The 19,329-nt window shown below is 44.0% G+C and overlaps 1 protein-coding gene and 1 non-coding gene across 2 annotated transcripts in view; one reads left to right on the forward strand and one right to left on the reverse strand.

The window, feature by feature from the left end:
- LOC126190931 (ADAMTS-like protein 4) overlaps nt 1-19,329 on the forward strand; it is a 732,673-nt gene that overhangs the window by 490,209 nt on the left and 223,135 nt on the right. The window lies entirely within an intron of this gene.
- Trnat-ugu (transfer RNA threonine (anticodon UGU)) lies at nt 18,923-18,997 on the reverse strand. Its single transcript has one exon. It is a non-coding gene; the product is annotated as a tRNA-Thr (tRNA).

A 19,329-nucleotide genomic window follows, 5' to 3' on the forward strand; every position in this document is an offset into this window, starting at 1 on the left:
ATGAACCTCTAAATTAACAAATTTGATTCGTTTCGGAAGGTAGCACTACACTAAAGCTTTCCTGAAAGCTAGGTATCGGAATCTATTTTATTTCTTGATTTACAACGTCTTTTACATCTATTTCATTATGCAAATATTTGTCACAACATCGTATATGCCACAAGCACGCAGCAAATGAATATACGGCATAAATACCTCATATTTTGTATATTTATTTAATGAACAGTTTGCTATTTTGCCAGTAATTTCATTTGAATGTTGGCTGGAAATGCTATTAAAAAAACTGTACTAATTTAAATGTAGTGAAATGCACACATTAACGGACACCACAACTCAAAAGAGAACGAAAAGACACTTCTGTCAAGAAGGCATAAATAATTATTTAAGTAATTCGATGCCACTTGAGCGCACTTGTGAAGGATACTGATGTATTTACTCATGGACAAACCTTTATTTATAATCACTGTAACTGATATGAGTGTGACAGAATAGCCCGCATCTCGTGGTCGTGCGGTAGCGTTCTCGCTTCCCACGCCCGGGTTCCCGGGTTCGATTCCCGGTGGGGTCGGGGATTTTCTCTGCCTCGTGATGGCTGGGTGTTGTGTGCTGTCCTTAGGTTAGTTAGGTTTAAGTAATTCTAAGTTCTAGGGGACTTATGACCACAGCAGTTGAGTCCCATAGTGCTCAGAGCCATTTGAACCATTTTGTGACAGAATGTTAATAACATTTCTTTATTTACATACGTTCTCATATGTTTGTTTACTGCAGGAAGTGGTCAATATGAGTCAAATTAAGTCTAGAACGATGTGTTTGTGGTGGGGATGGCCTTCAGCTAATGGAAAAGCAGACAATAACAGAACACTGTGGGAGCCAAGTGGAAATGGGAGCGACTGGGGACTTGGTCGTTCGTTCTGGAAGACAGGAATCCTGCCTGCAGTATCATGTGGTCTTTGGTGGAGTGGGTGATTGATTCTGTGTGGTGAACGGCTGCTACCATACTTTGTGCAGGGACTTGATGTTTTGACAGCTCTGAATGTACTTCAGATTAGGACTATAACTTCCATGGGAAAGGTGTCCGCCCCAGTAGCTGAGTGGTCAGCGTGACGGATTGCCGTCCTCCGGGCCCGGGTTCGATTCCCGGCTGGGTCGGAGATTTTCTCCGCTCAGGGACTGGGTGTTGTGTTCATCATCATTTCATCCCCATCCGGCGTGCAGGTCGCCCAATGTGGCGCCGAATGTAATAAGACCTGCGCCAAGGCGGCCGGACCTGCCCCGCGAGGGGCCTCCCGGCCAATGACGCCAAACGCTCATTTCCATTTCCATGGGAAAGGTAGTAGTAATATTTCGTATTAAGACAGTTGTGAACCATCTGCATCCATTCACGCTTGATGTAAACTTCGACCGCGATGGCGTCTTCCAGTATTAGAAATGTCTGCGTCACAAGACCAGAATCGCGCTCAAGCGGTTGCGGAGCGCGACAAGGAACTGACGTAGACGCCTTGAGAAACAAATTCGCCTGAACGGAACACTATGAGAAAATCTGGGACGCCATCTGGCGCCATATTCTCGCTCATAAAACTGACGGTAATCGCGTGACCTGTGCGTGGACATGTGGTGTCACATACCTCCAGAAAGCTACCAATGGCTTGTCGAGGTCACGCCACACAGAAACACAGCTCTGTTGCATTTCAAATGTGGACGAACACGCTACGAAGCATGAGGTACAATGTTTAGTTCATTAGTGTGTGTAAGTTCATGTTAATAAATAATATTGAATAAGTTCTACTCTGCATACATATTTCTGTTGTCCAAGGCATGAAAAGTCCAGAGTACCGCGGAGGACACAAATGTAATGTATTGTGAATACATAGAAAGAAGGATCCTTTATTGTATGATTATATGATAGCGGAACAAACACTCGTAGCAGTTACTTCTGTAAAACATATGGTTATATGCGTACGGAACGATTTGAAGTGGAATGATCATATAAAATTAATTGTTGGTAAGGCGGGTGCCACGTTGAGATTCATTGGGAGAGACCTTAGAAAATGGCTTACAAAACAGTCGTTCGACCTATACTTGAGTGTTGCTCATCAGTGTGGGATCCGTACCAGGTGGGGTTGACAGAGGAGATAGAGAAGATCCAAAGAAGAGCGGCGCGTTTCGTTACAGGGTTATTTGGTAAGCGTGATAGCGTTTCGGAGATGTTTAGCAAACTCACGTGGCAGACTCTGCAAGAGAGGCGCTGTGCATCGCGGTGTAGCTTGCTGTCCAGGTTTAGAGAGGGTGCGTTTCTGGATGAGGTATCGAATATATTGCTTCCCCCTACTTATACCTCCCGAGCAGATCACGAATGTAAAATTAGAGAGATTCGAGCGCGTACGGAGGCTTTCCGGCAGTCGTTCTTCCCGCGAACCATACGCGACTGGAACAGGAAAGGGAGGTAATGACAGTGGCACGTAAAGTGCCCTCCGCCACACACCGTTGGGTGGCTTGCGGAGTATAAATGTAGATGTAGACGTAGATCCCGGCTCCGACGCCCCCTCAGTACCAACGGGCTCGCCCCCTCCCTGTCACTGTCAGCTTTGCAGTCCTATTTTTCACAGAAGTCGCTCGTCAGTTGTCATCACGAGGTAGAGTGCACCCCATCCCAGTTCCTCCAAACAAAGAAAAATTCCTGGCATTACCGCGTCTCGAACTCGGACCCTCAGGGATAGAGACGAACAAGAGCATCTTCTTAAAACATTAACTGACAAATAATTCACGAGTAGAAGTTCGTAGGCTTCTAGGGCCAAAGTAATTTTGAATAAAATAATTTTGGATGTTAGGTACCGTCATCATAAAACACTATGTCAACTAAATCGCCGACATTTCGACCGATGTTGTAGTGGTCCAGTTCGGGATCGTTGACTGTTTCATAATGACGATACGTAGTATCCAAAATTATTTTATTCAGAATACACGAGCAGGTCTGACAGTTTGTTGAAATCATTCATGTCAAGGACATATTTAATGTCGATCGCAGTCAATACTAATAATAACTATCAATGTGTGTGAAATCTTATGGGACTTAACTGCTAAGGTCATCAATCCCTAAGCCTACACACTATTTAACCTAAATTATCCTAAGGACAAACACACACACCGATGCCCAAGGGAGGACTCGAGCCTCCGCCGGGACCAGTCGCTCAGTCCATGACTACAGCGCCTTGGACCGCTCGACTAATCCCGCGCGGCAATAACTATCAATGATTTTATGAATGTATGATACCACTTTCTCTTCGGTGAATGCGTGAAATGCGACGATAAACTCAATTAGTGCGCTATTTTGCCAAAACTAATAGTTTGGTCGAAGGTGGCAGCATAGTAATTCAAGCAAAATTTTCTATTAAATTTTTTTTTTACTTTTCTATTTATTGAACACATACCAAATCTGGAATCGTAACACGACATTTCGTTTCCGGATTTCTACGTTTCTTGTTCGGTGCGCGCAACAGATGCAGTTACATCATCTGTGACCCGCATAAAAAGATTAATACTGATTATCGAGGTTTGGTTACCTTTAAGCACAGGTTTTTAGAAATGGAACTTGACCAGTCGCCTTGGGTTTTTCATTACGTTTAGTGTAACGTCGTGACCGACAGCAATTTTTTTACAATAAAAATTTATAAGCGTTATTGAAAGTGGCAGTGACATTGTTTACCATTCCGCAGGTCAGTCAGCAGTCCGGAACCGCGCGACTGCTACGGTCGCAGGTTCGAATCCTGCCTCGGGCATGGATGTGTGTGATGTCCTTAGGTTAGTTAGGTTTAAGTAGTTCTAAGTTCTAGGGGACTGATGACCACAGATGTTAAGTCCCATAGTGCTCAGAGCCATTTGAACCATTTTTGAGGTCAGTCAGCTGAAATTACTATGAGGTAAATTACTTCTTCAGCTGCTGTTAAGAAATGCTTTAATTTCCACTGTTTGCTACGCTCAATGAGCATCCTCAAATGAAAATTGCCTTAGACCTTGAGTACTGTTTTGGGACACGTGAGAATACTTTCAGTATTATTTGGTTTTACATGAAGCCTCATTAGAGAATACTGAAGAGTACAAATGCCATTGCACCATAATGAGGAAGAGCCAGTTCGAAATAAACTAGTTACACGTCATATCTTTCCACAGACACTTGACAAATAGCCCATCGTGTTCGTGTACGTAGCAAAAAACTACATTTTGTTAAACTCAAGATGATTTAACCGAAACCGGTCAGAAAGAATAAATATAAAATAAGCGATCTGGACTGCACCAATATAAGTTTCTTGTTATAATAAGTATCTGAAATTCCATTGACTCTATGGCTAAAATTATTTGAGTTCCTTGTAACATTAGGAAATCGCAAAAGAGTTGTATATTGAGAATGAATTAGCCCCATTTGAAAGCACCGATGTGTTATTTAATGTGTACCAAAATCGGAAATGTAATACGTAGCTTAAGGCTGTTATTAGTAATGTATTTCATGCTTCATCTTTTTAGCGTTTGATGCTCCTACACATTCGAAGTACATTAACAATTCCAAAATTGCAAACAAAGAAATTATAAAAATTCAAATAAACCAAAGGAAAAAACTGGAAGTCTCGTGATTAACGATGTGTTGCACCGCCCGCGTCACATCGCTACAGTCGCAGCTTGGAGAGTCTCACCATCCCCCAGCCGTAGAGAATAGCTGCTGTTCTGTCTGCGCAAGGTGCCACGAGGAAGCCTACAGCCCAATATTTTGATAACTGCTGACTTGCTGGGATGACGATTACGTTCCCGATTACCAGGCAGACTCAAGGCCGAGAGGCTAACAGCCTCATTTCGATTCTCCAGGCTGGTTTCCTGAATGCGGTTGTAGAACCTTGCTGAATGTTATATTTTACAGGAAAAGACTGATTCTTCAGTGCTACTGTCCACAACGGAGCTAACGGTTGCTGGTTGTGGTGATGTTGCTTAGCACGTGAAGCTATCGAGAGGCAGAAGCGTACCAGATGCAAAGCGCGTTATCTATCGAAATGAATATTCACTGAATTTCAATGTCATACACGCGCACAATTTCAGATTTCAAGCTACCAGTCCACTACGTCTACGAGAGGGGAAGGAGGCGTGATCCGCAAAACTAGCGCCCAATATCTGTGAAATCTATGTATTGTTACTATGCTCAAACACAATTAATTATCTTGAAAAGAGTGACTTTCTCCATGCCAACCAGCATCGATTCCAAAAACATCGGTCACACAGAACCCAGCTTCCGATTTCCTCATATGACACCCTTAAAGCCATGGATCGAAACACTCAGGCAGCTGTAGTATTTCTCCTCTTTAGAAAACCATTTACTTCAATACAGCACTTATGTTTACTATCGCAAGTATGATAGTATGTGGTATCAATCAAAATTTGGGACTGGGTTCAGGATTTCTCTGTAGGTAGGATGTTATCTTTGATTGAGAGTCGTCCAAAGTGTAGAGATAACTTCAGATTTGCCTCAGAGAAGTGTATAGGAGGCTGCGGTGTTCATGTTGTACATTAATTTTTAAAATGTGTGTGAAATCTTATGGGAGTCCCTAAGCTTACACGCTACTTAACCTAAATTATCCTAAGGATTAACACACACACCCATGCCCGAGGGAGGACTCGAACCTCCGCCGGGACCAGCCGCACAATCCATGACTGTAGCGCCCCAGACCGCTCGGTTAATCCCGCGCGACGTACATTAATTACCTTGCAGACAAAATTAACAGTAACCTCTGACTTTTCGTTGATGTTAAAGTTGTAACTAATCAAGTACTATCTCAAAAGAGCCATACAAATATTCAGTCAGGTCTTTATAAGATTTCAAAGTGGTGCGAAGGTTAATAACCTGCCTTACCTATTCAGAAATGTAAAATTGTGCTCTTTACAAGAAGAAAAATGTACTATATCGTGACTATAATGTTAATGAGTCACAGCTGGAAACGGCGATCTTACACATACCGGTATATACATTGAGATGTAACCGCTACGGTCGCAGGTTCGAATCCTGCCTCGGGCAAGGATGTGTGTGACGTCCTTAGGTTAGTTAGGTTTAAGTAGTTCTAAGTTCTGGGGGACTGATGACCTCAGATCTTAAGTCCCATAGTACTCAGAGCCATTTGAACCATTTGAAATGTAACGATCACATCAGCTCGGTCATGGGTAAAGTCACATTTTGGTACCATGGTAGAGCACTGGGAAAATAGTTAGCTTCATAGTAAATTGCACATAAAATATTCAAGTGACCCATTTTAAAATATTGTTCAAGTGTGTAAGTCCCATACCAAATTTGTACATAAAAAAGGGCAGCACAAATTGTGTCAAAAATGGTTCAAAGGACATCACACACATCCATGCCCAAGGCAGGATTCGAACCTGCGACCGTAGCGGCCGCGAGCTTCCAGACTGTAGCGCCTAGAACCGCTCGGCCACCCCGGCCGGCAGCACGAATTGTCACTGACTTGCTTGCCCCATGAGAGAGTGTCACGGAGATGCTGGAAAGATGGTCTGGCAGGCACTTCACGATATCCCATAAAAGCCTGTGTAGAAAGTTTCTGGAACCAGCTTTAAATGGTGATCGTTGGAGTACAATAGAGCACCAACGTATCGCTCCTATAGGCATCGCGGGAACAAGATTAGAATAATTGCAGCGAGCACAGAAACGATTAAGCAATCATTCATCCCGGTGTCTGTACGTGTAAGTAACGAGATGAAATCGTGATAATTGGTACAGTGATAAGTCGTGTAGTGGTTCGAAGAGTGTAACACTAGACGTAGAGTCGTCTGGGTTGGCGCCTGCCTCATAGGCAACCCATTCGACGCGCTCGGGCTGTCCGCGCCTCGGCAGACCGCACTGGCCAGCGCAGCAGGTAGGTAGGTACACATGCAGCCAGTGGGCGCGTCGGAAAGCCATTAATTCACTCGCGCGCCACAATAGTCCATTTGTCGGCACAATGCCACAATCGCGGCTTTATACTGCTCGCCCGGGCGCAGTTTAATCCTAATGAGGAAATGATTCCGACGGCGCCGAGACGCGACTATGCTGTGCGCGTGTTGACGCGGCTATACAACAGTGGAACAAAGCCGGCGGACGGCGGCCGAACAAACTGGGCGCAGCATTGTAGTCCGGGCGGAATTAGGCGCGTCAGCCAAGGCTGGAGAGAGCCTGGCGCCCCCAACTACTCATCGCGGTATTTACATATCAATATCTCGCTAACACTCTTCCATTGACGCACCTCAATCCCCAACACGGTGTCAGCACCGGAAACATTTATCAAATTGTTTACTAAAGGCTGATTATCACGCCAACGCTTCCCTTCCGCGTTACTTGGGCTGTCTAGCCGATAGTCACCGCAAGATATCTATCACCACCGGATAACAAATCGGCAGTTCTTTAGAGCATAGAAATTTTTATAGCAACAGCAGCAACCTGCTTAGTGTAGCATAATAGTTGGAACGCTACCGTATAACGCATGTGCATAATATATAAGGGGAACGAAATGTACTTCTGTTAGATTACCTCTTTGCAGCCCGTGAGAAGCTCCTAGATATCGTACTTTTATGTTTATAGTTCATATTCCCAACAAGTCCAAGAGCGTTTCAGCAGGCTTTGTACTAAAAGTGCCGGCCGCGGTGGTCTAGCGGTTCTGGCGCTGCAGTCCCGAACCGCGGGACTGCTACGGTCGCAGGTTCGAATCCTGCCTCGGGCATGGGTGTGTGTGATGTCCTTAGGTTAGTTAGGTTTAAGTAGTTCTAAGTTCTAGGGGACTTATGACCTAAGATGTTGAGTCCCATAGTGCTCAGAGCCATTTTGATTTTTACTAAAAGTGCGCATCAGCCTGAGCAGTATTCTTCTATTGGCGGGTCGATGTGGTCGCAACCTTCATTGGCGACAAAGTTTCCCGTAGTGGGAGAAGTAAACTCTGATTCTCTGCTTCAAGAGTGTAGTGGCAACTAGTGCGTTTGAGGGGGTTCTGGCGTAATTTTTTGTCCTCTACGTCTATGTAATGAGGGTCTGACAACTCCTCTCAACTACCCCCTTCCCCCCCCCCCTCCAATTTCCCGTCCCATCATCGCCCATAACACCACCGCACACCTCCCATACCTTCTCCCCTGTCCCCTTCCCTGTGTGTGCCCCAGTTGTGTGGTAGACTTCTTTTACGTTAAATCCTTCGGCAAGCATTTACTACAGATTGTAACAACTGGAAAGGGTTGTAATGGAGGAGGCAGTCACAACCATCGCCTCCATATAAGGAGACTGTGCTGTGTATGTAAGACTCTTCTGCAGGGAAGCCGCTGTTCCATCTAGCTAATTCGTTGCGGAATGGTGTCATTTCTGCTGTTTACTACTACGTACAAGATGATATCCATTGGTCTGAAACGTATGACTGCTGACCTGGCGCCTTATAGCGAATTTGAATCCGTAAGTGAAGCGGAGAATCCTCGGCGGATAGGAATTTGGTGTTCATTGAGATAAAATGGGACGAGTTATTTTTAGAAAACTAGAGCACATCGTGTCTCTGATGACTAAGAAGTGTGTTCAGTTTCCTCCAGCAATCGCTCTCTTTAGCTACACAGCCTTCATCCTCGATATGTACATTGATAAGCCAAAACCTTCTGACCACTGCCAAACGCAACATTCGATGCCCCCTGGTGGCGTTGCGGGAACGTGACGCTGTAACAAAAGTATGTAAGCGGAGTAGACACGGACGGGGATCACCCTAGCGAAGGTTTGGGCTAGAAATGGGAAACGTATTAAGGGAAGTGACTTCGACAAAGGCAAATTATTATTACGCACAGCCTGTGAACAGGTACCTCGAAAACGGCGAGCTGCTCGAATGTTCACGTGCCACTGTAGTGAGCATCTATGGAAAGAGATATCAGGACAGTGAAACTACCACTGGGCCCTAAATGGTTGGACGTCCACATCTCTTCACAGAACACGAGGTTAGAAGGCTTGTCTGTTCTGTAAAGTGGATAGATTATGATCTGTGGCATCTCTGCCGAAAGAGCACAATTCGGGTGCGCGCGCAAGTGTTTCAGAGCCCACTGTTCATAGCACATTGCGGAATATGGAACTCCGCAGCAGACCACCCCTACGTTTTCACTTGTTGACCCAATGACATCGTCGATTACAATTGCAGAGTGAACGAGACCATCAGGCTTCTAACATCGATCAGTGGAAAAGTGACGGCTTTTCGGGTGAATCACATTCTCCACAAACGCCGTCATCGAGGTGAACGGCGGCTCGAAATGTGCAGCCCCCTACGAACAAGCAGGCTACGGGAGCAGTATTATGCTGGGGGAGATATTCTGCTGCCCTTCCATGGGACCTGTGGTAGTAATCGGAGACACGGTGACAGCTGCGAACCGCCTGCATCTCTTGTGCTTGAATTCTTCCCCGACGACGATGCCATCTTTCAGAAACGTAATTGTCCTTGTCTCGGAGCCATAACCGTGCTACAGTGGTTTGGGGAGCATTGTAGTGAACTCGTGTTGATATCTCGGTACCCAAATTTGCCTGCTGTAAATCGTATGGAACCTATCTGGGTCGCTATCGGGTGCCATCACCGAGTACTCAAATCAGCGGCCCGTCATTTACACGAATTACATGACCTGTGCGTATACAAGCCACATACCTTCACAAACCTGTCAAAGAACTAGGACCCCTGATATGCAGAATCAGTGATGTCTTTCGTATCAAAGATGGACAAACAAGCTACTAAGTAGATGGCCATACTGTTTTGGCTCATCAGTGTATCTGGGGCTAGCACTATGAAAATAGCATCGAAAACGAGAGGTACTGCGCAGCGCATCTATGAGCAACATTCAAAATCGGTGCAGTCGCATGGTTTATTGCATATCGCTACAGAACGACTGAGTCGTTTACAGCCACGAGTAAAATTACCTTCAACGATGTGGTGGTGTACCTGGCGAAGAATGATGTGGTCGCAAACGTCGAAAGTTGGACATCCTGATCTACAGTTCCAGGACGACAAGTAACGTCATGAGATCTCAAAAGTGCTTAACAGAACCAATCAGTAATTTGAGCTTAAAAAAATTCTTTCCTAAAAGTTGTTTCTTATCTAACTATATGAGATAACGAACAACGTTAATAGAGTGAGTCAAATGGAGAAACTGTTAACACATGTACAGCATACGTAGGACAAACGTGTACTTCAGACCTCTGAGGCTACTCGTAAATAAAAGGAAGCAAAACGTGTATGTCATAAAGACAAAAGGCCTTTTATTCAGTTTCATAGACGGAATACATCTCCAAGGTATTAGTACTACTACTACTACTAATAATAATACTAATAATAATAGTACAGAACCAAATTAGGATGAAATAAGAAAGAAAATGTGAAATATTATAAAAGGCTTCTAAACTGTCAAATTAGTTTCCAGCAATACCAGAAACTATTAAGGAGATTTCTCGCCAACAGAGCTAGAAATTCATGAAGCCATCAAAACAATCAAAAATAAAAAGCAAATGCTGAATAGATTGCATTACGGCGGAGTTATTGAACGGTCATAGTCAAGGATTACTACTCGCTTTTGCCCAAATTTGGAAACAGAAAATGTTCCAGAAGAGTGGAAAACAGCATTGACCCGTTCGGTACATAAAAAAGGAAACAAGCAAAATGCGAACAGTTACAGAAGGGTCACTTCTGCAATTGGCACAGAAAGTATTATCAAATATTCTCCTGAAAAGAGATGATGAAACTTCAGACAAAGAACTAGGATAATATAATGATAATTTTCAAACGGGAAGATCCTAGACAGAACAGATGTTTAGCTTAAAATCAATAATTCGCCACATAATATTCAACAGAAAATCTGTAATAATATCATTTATTCATCTGAAGAAAGCATTTGATTCGAAAGACAGAGAAAGCATAAATACATTCATTAGAGAATGTTATGTTAAAGCAAAATCAGTGAACTTAATTCGTGAAAATCTAACAAGTATAGTATGTACAAGTAACTGGCGTTAGACATGGGGACGGCTTGTCACCTGTATTGTTGAACATCATTTCAGAAAAAAAAGTTGTAAAGATATAGAATTTTAAACTAAAAAGTCACAAAATTGGAACAATAATTCTGGGAAGGAAAACAGAGTTAAAATAAATTTCCTGACTTTTGCAGACGATTTTGGAATACTTGCAAACAATTTGAAGAAGCAGTTACTCTAAGAAATTTTCTGGAAAAAATAGCGAATAGAACTGGTCTCAAAATTTCAGCTGAAAACACGAAAATGATGACAAGTATAAAAAATGCATCAGAATAGATAGAAACACAAACAGGTAAAATACAGAGAGTTAGAAAAATTTATATATCTTGAAGAACTACACAGCAGAATGGGCTATAAAACTTTGTAATACATATAAGGGTTAATCAATTGAAAAAAACACGGTTTGACAAAAAATATGCACAACAATAAGTTCGTATCTAGAAAAACAAATTTAAAACACTATACCACATCTGTAATACGAGAATGGTCATATGGATGCGAGTTTTTGTCGGTGAACTATAACCTGAAAAGAAAGACATTACTAGAAAGACATATTATTAGAAAAATGACGAGTAAAATACAAACTCAGATGGTTAGAAAATGAAGAATAAGGAGGAGAGCTACTACAATACAGAAGAAATATCACAAGTAGTCGCGATGGGAAGTTTTTTTCGGATACCTCTATCGAATGAATAATATCAGGATAACGAAACAAATGCTCCTGTATTTCTGGAAAAAGAAATCAAATATAGCATGGATTACAGAAATAAGAAAAAAACAGTAAGAAACAACGTCAAAGAATTCGATAATCTTTTTAAGAGTAAAAAAAAAAAATACTAAATTTAGAAACCTTTCAAGACACAAGGAATAAGAAATCGGAAACAGCAAGAACAGATGAAAGGAAAAGACAGCATGGGACAAAATGAAGAGGAATGGAGAAACAGGAAACAACCAAAAAAAAGAGGATCTCTAAGTGTTGCATGATCCTAGTTGACGAAGATAAAATAAAGACAGAAACAACTAAGAAATCAAAGAAAGAATAAAAATAACGGTATCACATACTCTAGGTTGCAATGGGAGATAAGAAACAGAGTTGTAATTCAGCAGCTACCTTATACGAGTTGCCGCGCGGTATTAGCCGAGCGGTCTGAGGCGCTGCAGTCATGGACTGTGCGGCTGGTCCCGGCGGAGGTTCGAGTCCTCCCCCCGGCATGGGTGTGTGTGTTTGTCCTTAGGATAATTTAGGTTATGTAGTGTGTAAGCTTAGCGACTGATGACCTTAGCAGTTAAGTCCCATAAGATTTCACACACATTTGAGTTTTTTGAACGAGCTGGCGTTATTTTAAATCGGCCAGAGCTTGGGCGAGTGTTTTGCACGAAGTTACCGCCTGTCACCTGGCCCTGCCACAAGTCCAGGCATTTCTTTTATTCCAGTCATCGTTTTTGATGTATAGGTTGAACAATAGGGGCAACTGACTCCGTCCCTTACACCTTTTTTAATCCGAGCATTTGCTTCTTGATCATGTTGATTACCATACCTAAATTGATACTTATTTTAATGAGTAATGAAAAACACGTCAGGTGTGCTATTGCACATTTCTTGTGTTACTACCGGTTTCGTTGTTGGAACATCTTCAGGTTGCCTACAGTTAAAGAAAACAAGAAATTATGCTAAAGTTATAGCAGATTAACAGATAAAATAAGCAACTTACATTGCAAAAAGCCTTATACTGAATTCTCACCGAGCTGTGCTAAAGTCATGATACAAACGATCTGGTGGCCATTCTTGTTCCCCCCTTGGTTCTTGCACATATTGTACGTTATTCGTCTTCTCCTACAGCTTACGCCTATTTTTTCTCAGCATTTCGAACATCTTGCACCGTTTTACATTGTCGAGCGGTTTTTTCAGGTCGACGAATGCTATAAACGAGTTCTGATTTTTGTTCTGTCTTGATTCCTTTATCAATCGGCACATCAGAACTGCCTGTCTGCTGCCCTTACTTTCCAAAAGCCGAACTGGTTGTCCTCTAACATATCCTCCATTACGATTTCTGTAACACAGCCAACCGGTTGTAACAACATTTTACTTTAACCTGGTTTCGACACCGACTATGAGTGGCTTCATCAGAAAGTGCAAAACAATTAGATTTTGTAACAGAGGAACAAATTTACGAGCAAAATGTTCTCGTCATCTAAAGTAACTTCGTAAGAAGAGCATGTTTCAGCAGCATAAAAATTACAGATACTGGAACTGATATAAAATTACTAATTGTCAGTAAAATTGTAGCTACGTGGGGTAACACACTGTACGCCGCTAAAGGCTGTAACTTGATGAATGTACTTGAATAACTCGTGCGTCGTAAGTTAAGGATAGGGAATAATGATTTAATTTTCTGTTTCCCTACTAGTAAGGCGGTACAGATAGATTCGAAACATGTGGCTTGTACGCACGCCTCTCTTCATTCGTATTTACTTAATCTCGAGTTAATTTTTTCGTATAATCAAAAAATTAAAAAAATACACACATATACGAGGGTGTGCCGGAAATTACTGCCTCCGAACTTTTTATGCGAAAACCCTTAAAGCTTTTTAAATGAAACAAAATTTATTAACTTTCTACATCTATATTGTTCATGTCTACATATACATATCAAAAACAGTTTTGCATCACCCCAGTTCCCAGAACTCCTGAAGATAGACGTTGACTGTGGACATTGTATCACAGACACAGTCTCTTTGACTGTTCAGAGATATCACTGAAACCGCTCAAAGATGAAAACAACCATGCATGAGCAGCGCCTATTAGACGGAGGGGGTCCGACAGCCGATCAGTTCCAGACATTCCACCAGGAAGGAGGTACACGTCATGTGTTGTCTGTAGTTCAACCAATGCCTAGACGGTCAATACCGCAGTTCGATCGCGTCCGCATTCTAACTTTGTGCCAGAAAGGTTTCTCAACAAAGGCGTCTCGGAGTGAACCAAAGTTATGTTGTTCGGACATGGAGGAGGTACAGAAAGACAGGAACTGTCGATGACATGCCTCGCTGGGGCCGCCCAAGGGCTACTACTGCAGTGGATGACCGCTACCTACGGTTTATTGCTCGGAGGAACATTGACAGCAACGCCACCATGTTGAATAATGCATTTCGTGCAGCCACAGGACGTCGTGTTACGACTGAAACTGTGCGCAATATGTTGCATGATGCGCAACTTCACTCCCGACGTCCCTGGCGAGGTCCATCTTTGCAACCACGACACCATGCAGCGCGGTGCAGACGGGGCCAACAATATGCCGAAGGGACCGCTCAAGACTGGCATGACGTTCTCTTCACCGCTGAGTGTCGCATATGGCTTCTACCAGACAATCGTCGGAGACGTGTTTGGAGGCAACCCGGTCAGGCTGAAAGCCTTAGACACACTGTCCAGCGAGTGCAGCAAGGTGGGGGGTTCCTTGCTATTTTTGGGTGGCATTATGTGGGGCCGACGTACGCCGCTGGTGGTCATGCGAGGCGCCGTAACAGCTGTACGATACGTAAATGCCATCCTCCGACCGATAGTGCAACCATATCGGCAGCATATTCGCGAGGCATTCATCTTCATAGACGACAGTTCGTGCCCCCATCGTGCACATCTTGTGAATGACTTCCTTCAGGATAACGACATCACTCGACTATAAATGGTTCAAATAGCTCTGAGCACTATGGGACTTAAACTATTTAAACGTAACTAACCTAAGGACATCACATACATCCATGCCCGAGGCAGGATTCGAACTTGCGACCGTAGCGGCAGCGCGGTTCCTGACTGAAGCGCCTAGAACCGCTCGGTCACAACGGCCGGCACTCGACTAGTGTGGCCAGTATGTTGTCCAGACATGAAGCCTATCGAACTTGCCTTGGATAGATTGAAAAGGGCTGTTTATGGACGACGCGACCCACCAACTACCCTGAGGGATCCACGCCAAATCGCCGTTGAGGAGTGGACAATCTGGGCCAACAGTGCCTTGATGAACTTGTGGATAACAGGCATGCGTCAATGCACGAGGACGTGCTACTGAGCATAAGAGGTACTGGTGTATACAGCAGTCTGGACCAGCACCTCTGAAGGTCTCGCTGTATGATGGTACAACATGCAACGTGCGGTTTTCATGAGCAATAAAAAGGGCGGAAATGATGTTTATGTTGATCTCTATTCCAATTTTCTATAGAGGTTCCGGAACTCTCGGAATCGAGGTGATGCAAAACTTTTCTTCATATGTGTATTTGTTTCTCAACATAGTAAACCTACCGGTGTAGACATTTCTGCGAGCCAGAGACCAGTTTGTTGATACTGTCATTGTAGAATGTTTGACTTTGTTGGTGCACCTCTGCTTGCGCCGCTTGATCACTATCAAAGCGAAGGTGCTCTTTAAGTTTTGTAAACAGATGGTGCCAAATTGGACTGTATGGAGGATGATCGATAACCGTGAACACAAGGCGTCAAATTGTTGCAGATATCACAGCTCTCGTGTGTGGTCTGGCATCTTCACGCTGAAGCAGAGCGTGATCGAGGTATGGACGAAGTCTTCGAATTCGTGCTGTCAATTTTCTGATGATGTTTCAGTATAGCGACGTAGTTACTTTACAGACAACCATGTTACAGTCTGCAATTCGGAGCCGTCTAGAGGCTGAGGGTTGCAACATACGTCAGCGCAGCGGAAACTCGTCTGGGTAATATGCATGCCATGTAATACCTCAACCGATCTTGATAACAGAATAAAAAATTCGGAGATATTATTTTTCAGCACGCCCTCGAACTTTCTTATATACACATGTTAACACTGTTTCTGATCTCAATTTTTGTCTCGAGAGACAAATTTAACGGAAAGAGGGGTAATCAAGACAGGAATAAATAACAGAAGTGCCATGAATAAACGGCTCTAAGTTCGACGCCACATTTCTACCCTCTTGTGAATGTAAGGATAGACTTTCGTAATGAATCTTGTTTGTGCCAGTATAATGTCAGTCCTAATATATTTTTTTCACGCTGTTCGTTTTCTGCTAATGTTCATTGCTCGCTAGGGACACTGTTCAGCCGTTACTTAATCTCTTAAGATTTTATTGTTTCTTAGAGCAGTTTATACCCATACGTTCAATACTCTCAGCAGAAGTGACGCTATTGGTAATAGTCGTTCACTTGTGTGTGTGAATGTGTGTCGTGTTTTAAGATCCTAGGAGAATGTAAAGAGAAGAACAAGAGGCATTTATATTCCGAGAAGCATCCGGCGGTACATGAATGCAATAATAAACTTTACCAACTGGTACTTTCTCTCCGTGTTTAATTTCTTGCACGTTTCACATCGTCTATTAAAGCCAGTAATAGTACCGCCAGAATAACAATAGTCGCCTGCAGAAATTTCTTTTAGTAGTCCGCTGTTAAAGGAAGTTACTGGGCTTAATAGTCGTTCACCGTCGAATGAAACCGCTGGTGATGAGTTGTTTGGGGGAACAGACCAAACAGCGAGGTCATCGGTCTCATCGGATTAGGGAAGGACGGGGAAGGAAGTCGGCCGTGCCCTTTCAAAGGAACCATCCCGGAATTTGCCTGGAGCGATTTAGGCAAATCACGGAAAACCTAAATCAGGATAGCCGGACACGAGATTGAACCGTCGTCCTCGCGAATGCGAGTCCAGTGTGCTGACCACTGCGCCACCTCGCTCGGTGACCAGCTGGTTCTGTATTTTGCCTCAAGCGGCTCGGGTTTAATAGATAAAATCCTTTGCTCGAAAATCCATTCCTGTGGAATATCGACAATTTAAATCTGTGGAGAAGCACTGGTCTTTTATAAAAAGTTTAGTAGATACACATGTTTCGTCTGTTGACAAACAGCATGTTTAAATAAAACCCATAGGACGTTTCTTGTCAATGGACAAAGAGGAGATTTAAAATGAACAGTTAAGCCAACGGGCAGTGCCGTTAGCGATGGTGCCAAGTGCATAGAGACTGGACTAATAAGGAGTGAGGTCGCGTGCTCTTCTCGAATAGAAACAGATTCAGTCCCAGTAATGACTGGACGTATCCTCATATGGCGAGAGAGAACGTTGTCGAAAATTTGGAGATTTGTGGTAAGTTCCTATGGGACCAAACTGTAAGGTCATCGGTCCCTAGGCTTACACACTACTTAAACTAACAAACGCTAACGACGACACACACACCCATGCCAGAGGGAGGACTCGAACCTCCGACGGGGGTAGCCACGCGTGCCATGGCAAGGTGCCATAGACCGCAAGGCTACCCCGCGCGGCGAACATTATCGAACATGATCGTTTTTTCCGCACTGGTGTTATAGTGCGGGGCGGCATAATGTTGCTTGTGCGTAAAGGTTTCCAAACCTTTAAACACAGTATACTCACTATTATTGCCACACTGTACTCCTTCCTCACGTGCGCTTTTTCAGGGGTGCGTTTGTATGGATGACAAGGCGCAACCGCATCGGAGAGCGCAGGTGAAGGAGCGCTTGGAACGTTAGGATATTCGGCTAATGGATTGGCCTGCCTGTTCCCCACGACTCAAATGCCATCGACTATGTGTGGTTGGCAGACGTATTGCAGCACGTTCACGTGCCGCAAAGACCATCCAGCAGTTGTCAGCCGCGCTGGTGGAGGAGTGGAACGCCCTGACACAAGAAATTCTTACCAACGTGGCCAGCTTGGTAACACGTTGTAGAGCATCAGTTGTAGTCCGTGGTGATGACGCACCCTATTACCTACCATGTCAAGCCGTCTGTAAAGTCCAAGGGATCATCATAAATCGTGGTGACTATATTGTAATTGTTGTCTTTGAATAGAAGTACCATTTCTTTTCGTCTCATTGCGTATTTCTTTCCTTTACATTCCGCACTATATGTACTGATGCAGTTCGTTCTAAAAGTAGTCCATGTCTCGTCGAGCTATGTTACTTGTCAGTGGCACAACATGAGAAAGTTACTTTCGTCGTTAAATTCAGGAAACCCGTGTCACTCGTCTAGACACTGCTGTGGTGCATCACTGACAGTGCCAAATTTCAGGGAACACAAAACTCTCAACATGCACGTGGTATATGTCTTGCCTTTGACCTTTTTTAAATTCTGGTGTTTAAGAGCACTTAATCTAGTTGTGTCCGCCGCTCGTGGTCTCGCGGTAGCGTTCTCTCTTCCCGAGCACGGAATCCCGGGTTCGATTCTCGGTAGGGTCAGGGATTTTCACCTACCGCGAGATGAGTGGGTGTTATTGTGTCGCCTTCATCATCATCATCATCATTCATCCCCATTACGGTCGGAGGAAGGGCAGCGCAAACCACCTTCATTAGGACCTTACCTAGTACGGCGGTGCAAGTCTCCGCATCGTTCCCCTATGCTCTGTCAAGAAGCGTGGGACTTCATTTCCATGTCATCTTTTTGTATTTATTCAGTTTCATATTCATTTTAGTTTGTATCATGGAACTGCCAAGACATACACAAAACACAAACGTACAATGAAAGTTTTGCACTACTTTAACCTGTGGGCTGCCCTGAAACATTGCCCCTTTGCGTAAAATTTCACGCACATATGAATGAACGCAACCTGACTTTGTTCTTAAATTAGAATTATATTAATACCGTCCGCTGCGCACGGGCGTTCAAATGGTTGCTTTGAGCACTATGGGACTCAACTGCTGTGGTCATAAGTCCCCTAGAACTTAGAACTACTTAAACCTAACTAACCTAAGGACATCACACACATCCATGCCCGAGGCAGGATTCGAACCTGCGACCGTAGCGGTCGTGCGGTTCCAGACTGTAGCGCCTTTAACCACTCGGCCACTCCGGCCGGCGCGCACGGGCGTTGATATAGATCAACGGGAATAGGTGAAAATGTGTGCCCCGGCCGGGACTCGAACCCAGGATCTCCTGCTTACATGGCAGATGCTCTATCCTTCTGAGCCACCGAGGGCACAGATGATAGTGCGACTGCAGGGAGTATCTCGCTCACGCATCCCGCGAGGCGAGACTCACACACTACTTTGGTAGTGCTCCACCACAACACACCCATTACTCGTGGAAAAGACCCGTAAGAGTTCGGGGAATAAGTTTGCATCCGCACAGAAGAAAAAGGTCATGGCCGGTATCGCCAGAACTGTATACTTATATGGATATGGTGTCTGTCCTTTCGGACGTGTCCATATAAGTATATTGTTTTTAAATGTCGCAGTGGATTTCTCATAGAGCAACAGAACAATTATAAGATGGAGGGGGGAGGAGTTGGGGGGAGGGGGATTAACAGGAG

This window comes from Schistocerca cancellata, chromosome 6 (genome assembly GCF_023864275.1).
Source record: "Schistocerca cancellata isolate TAMUIC-IGC-003103 chromosome 6, iqSchCanc2.1, whole genome shotgun sequence".
Classification (NCBI taxonomy): Eukaryota; Metazoa; Arthropoda; class Insecta; order Orthoptera; family Acrididae; genus Schistocerca; species Schistocerca cancellata.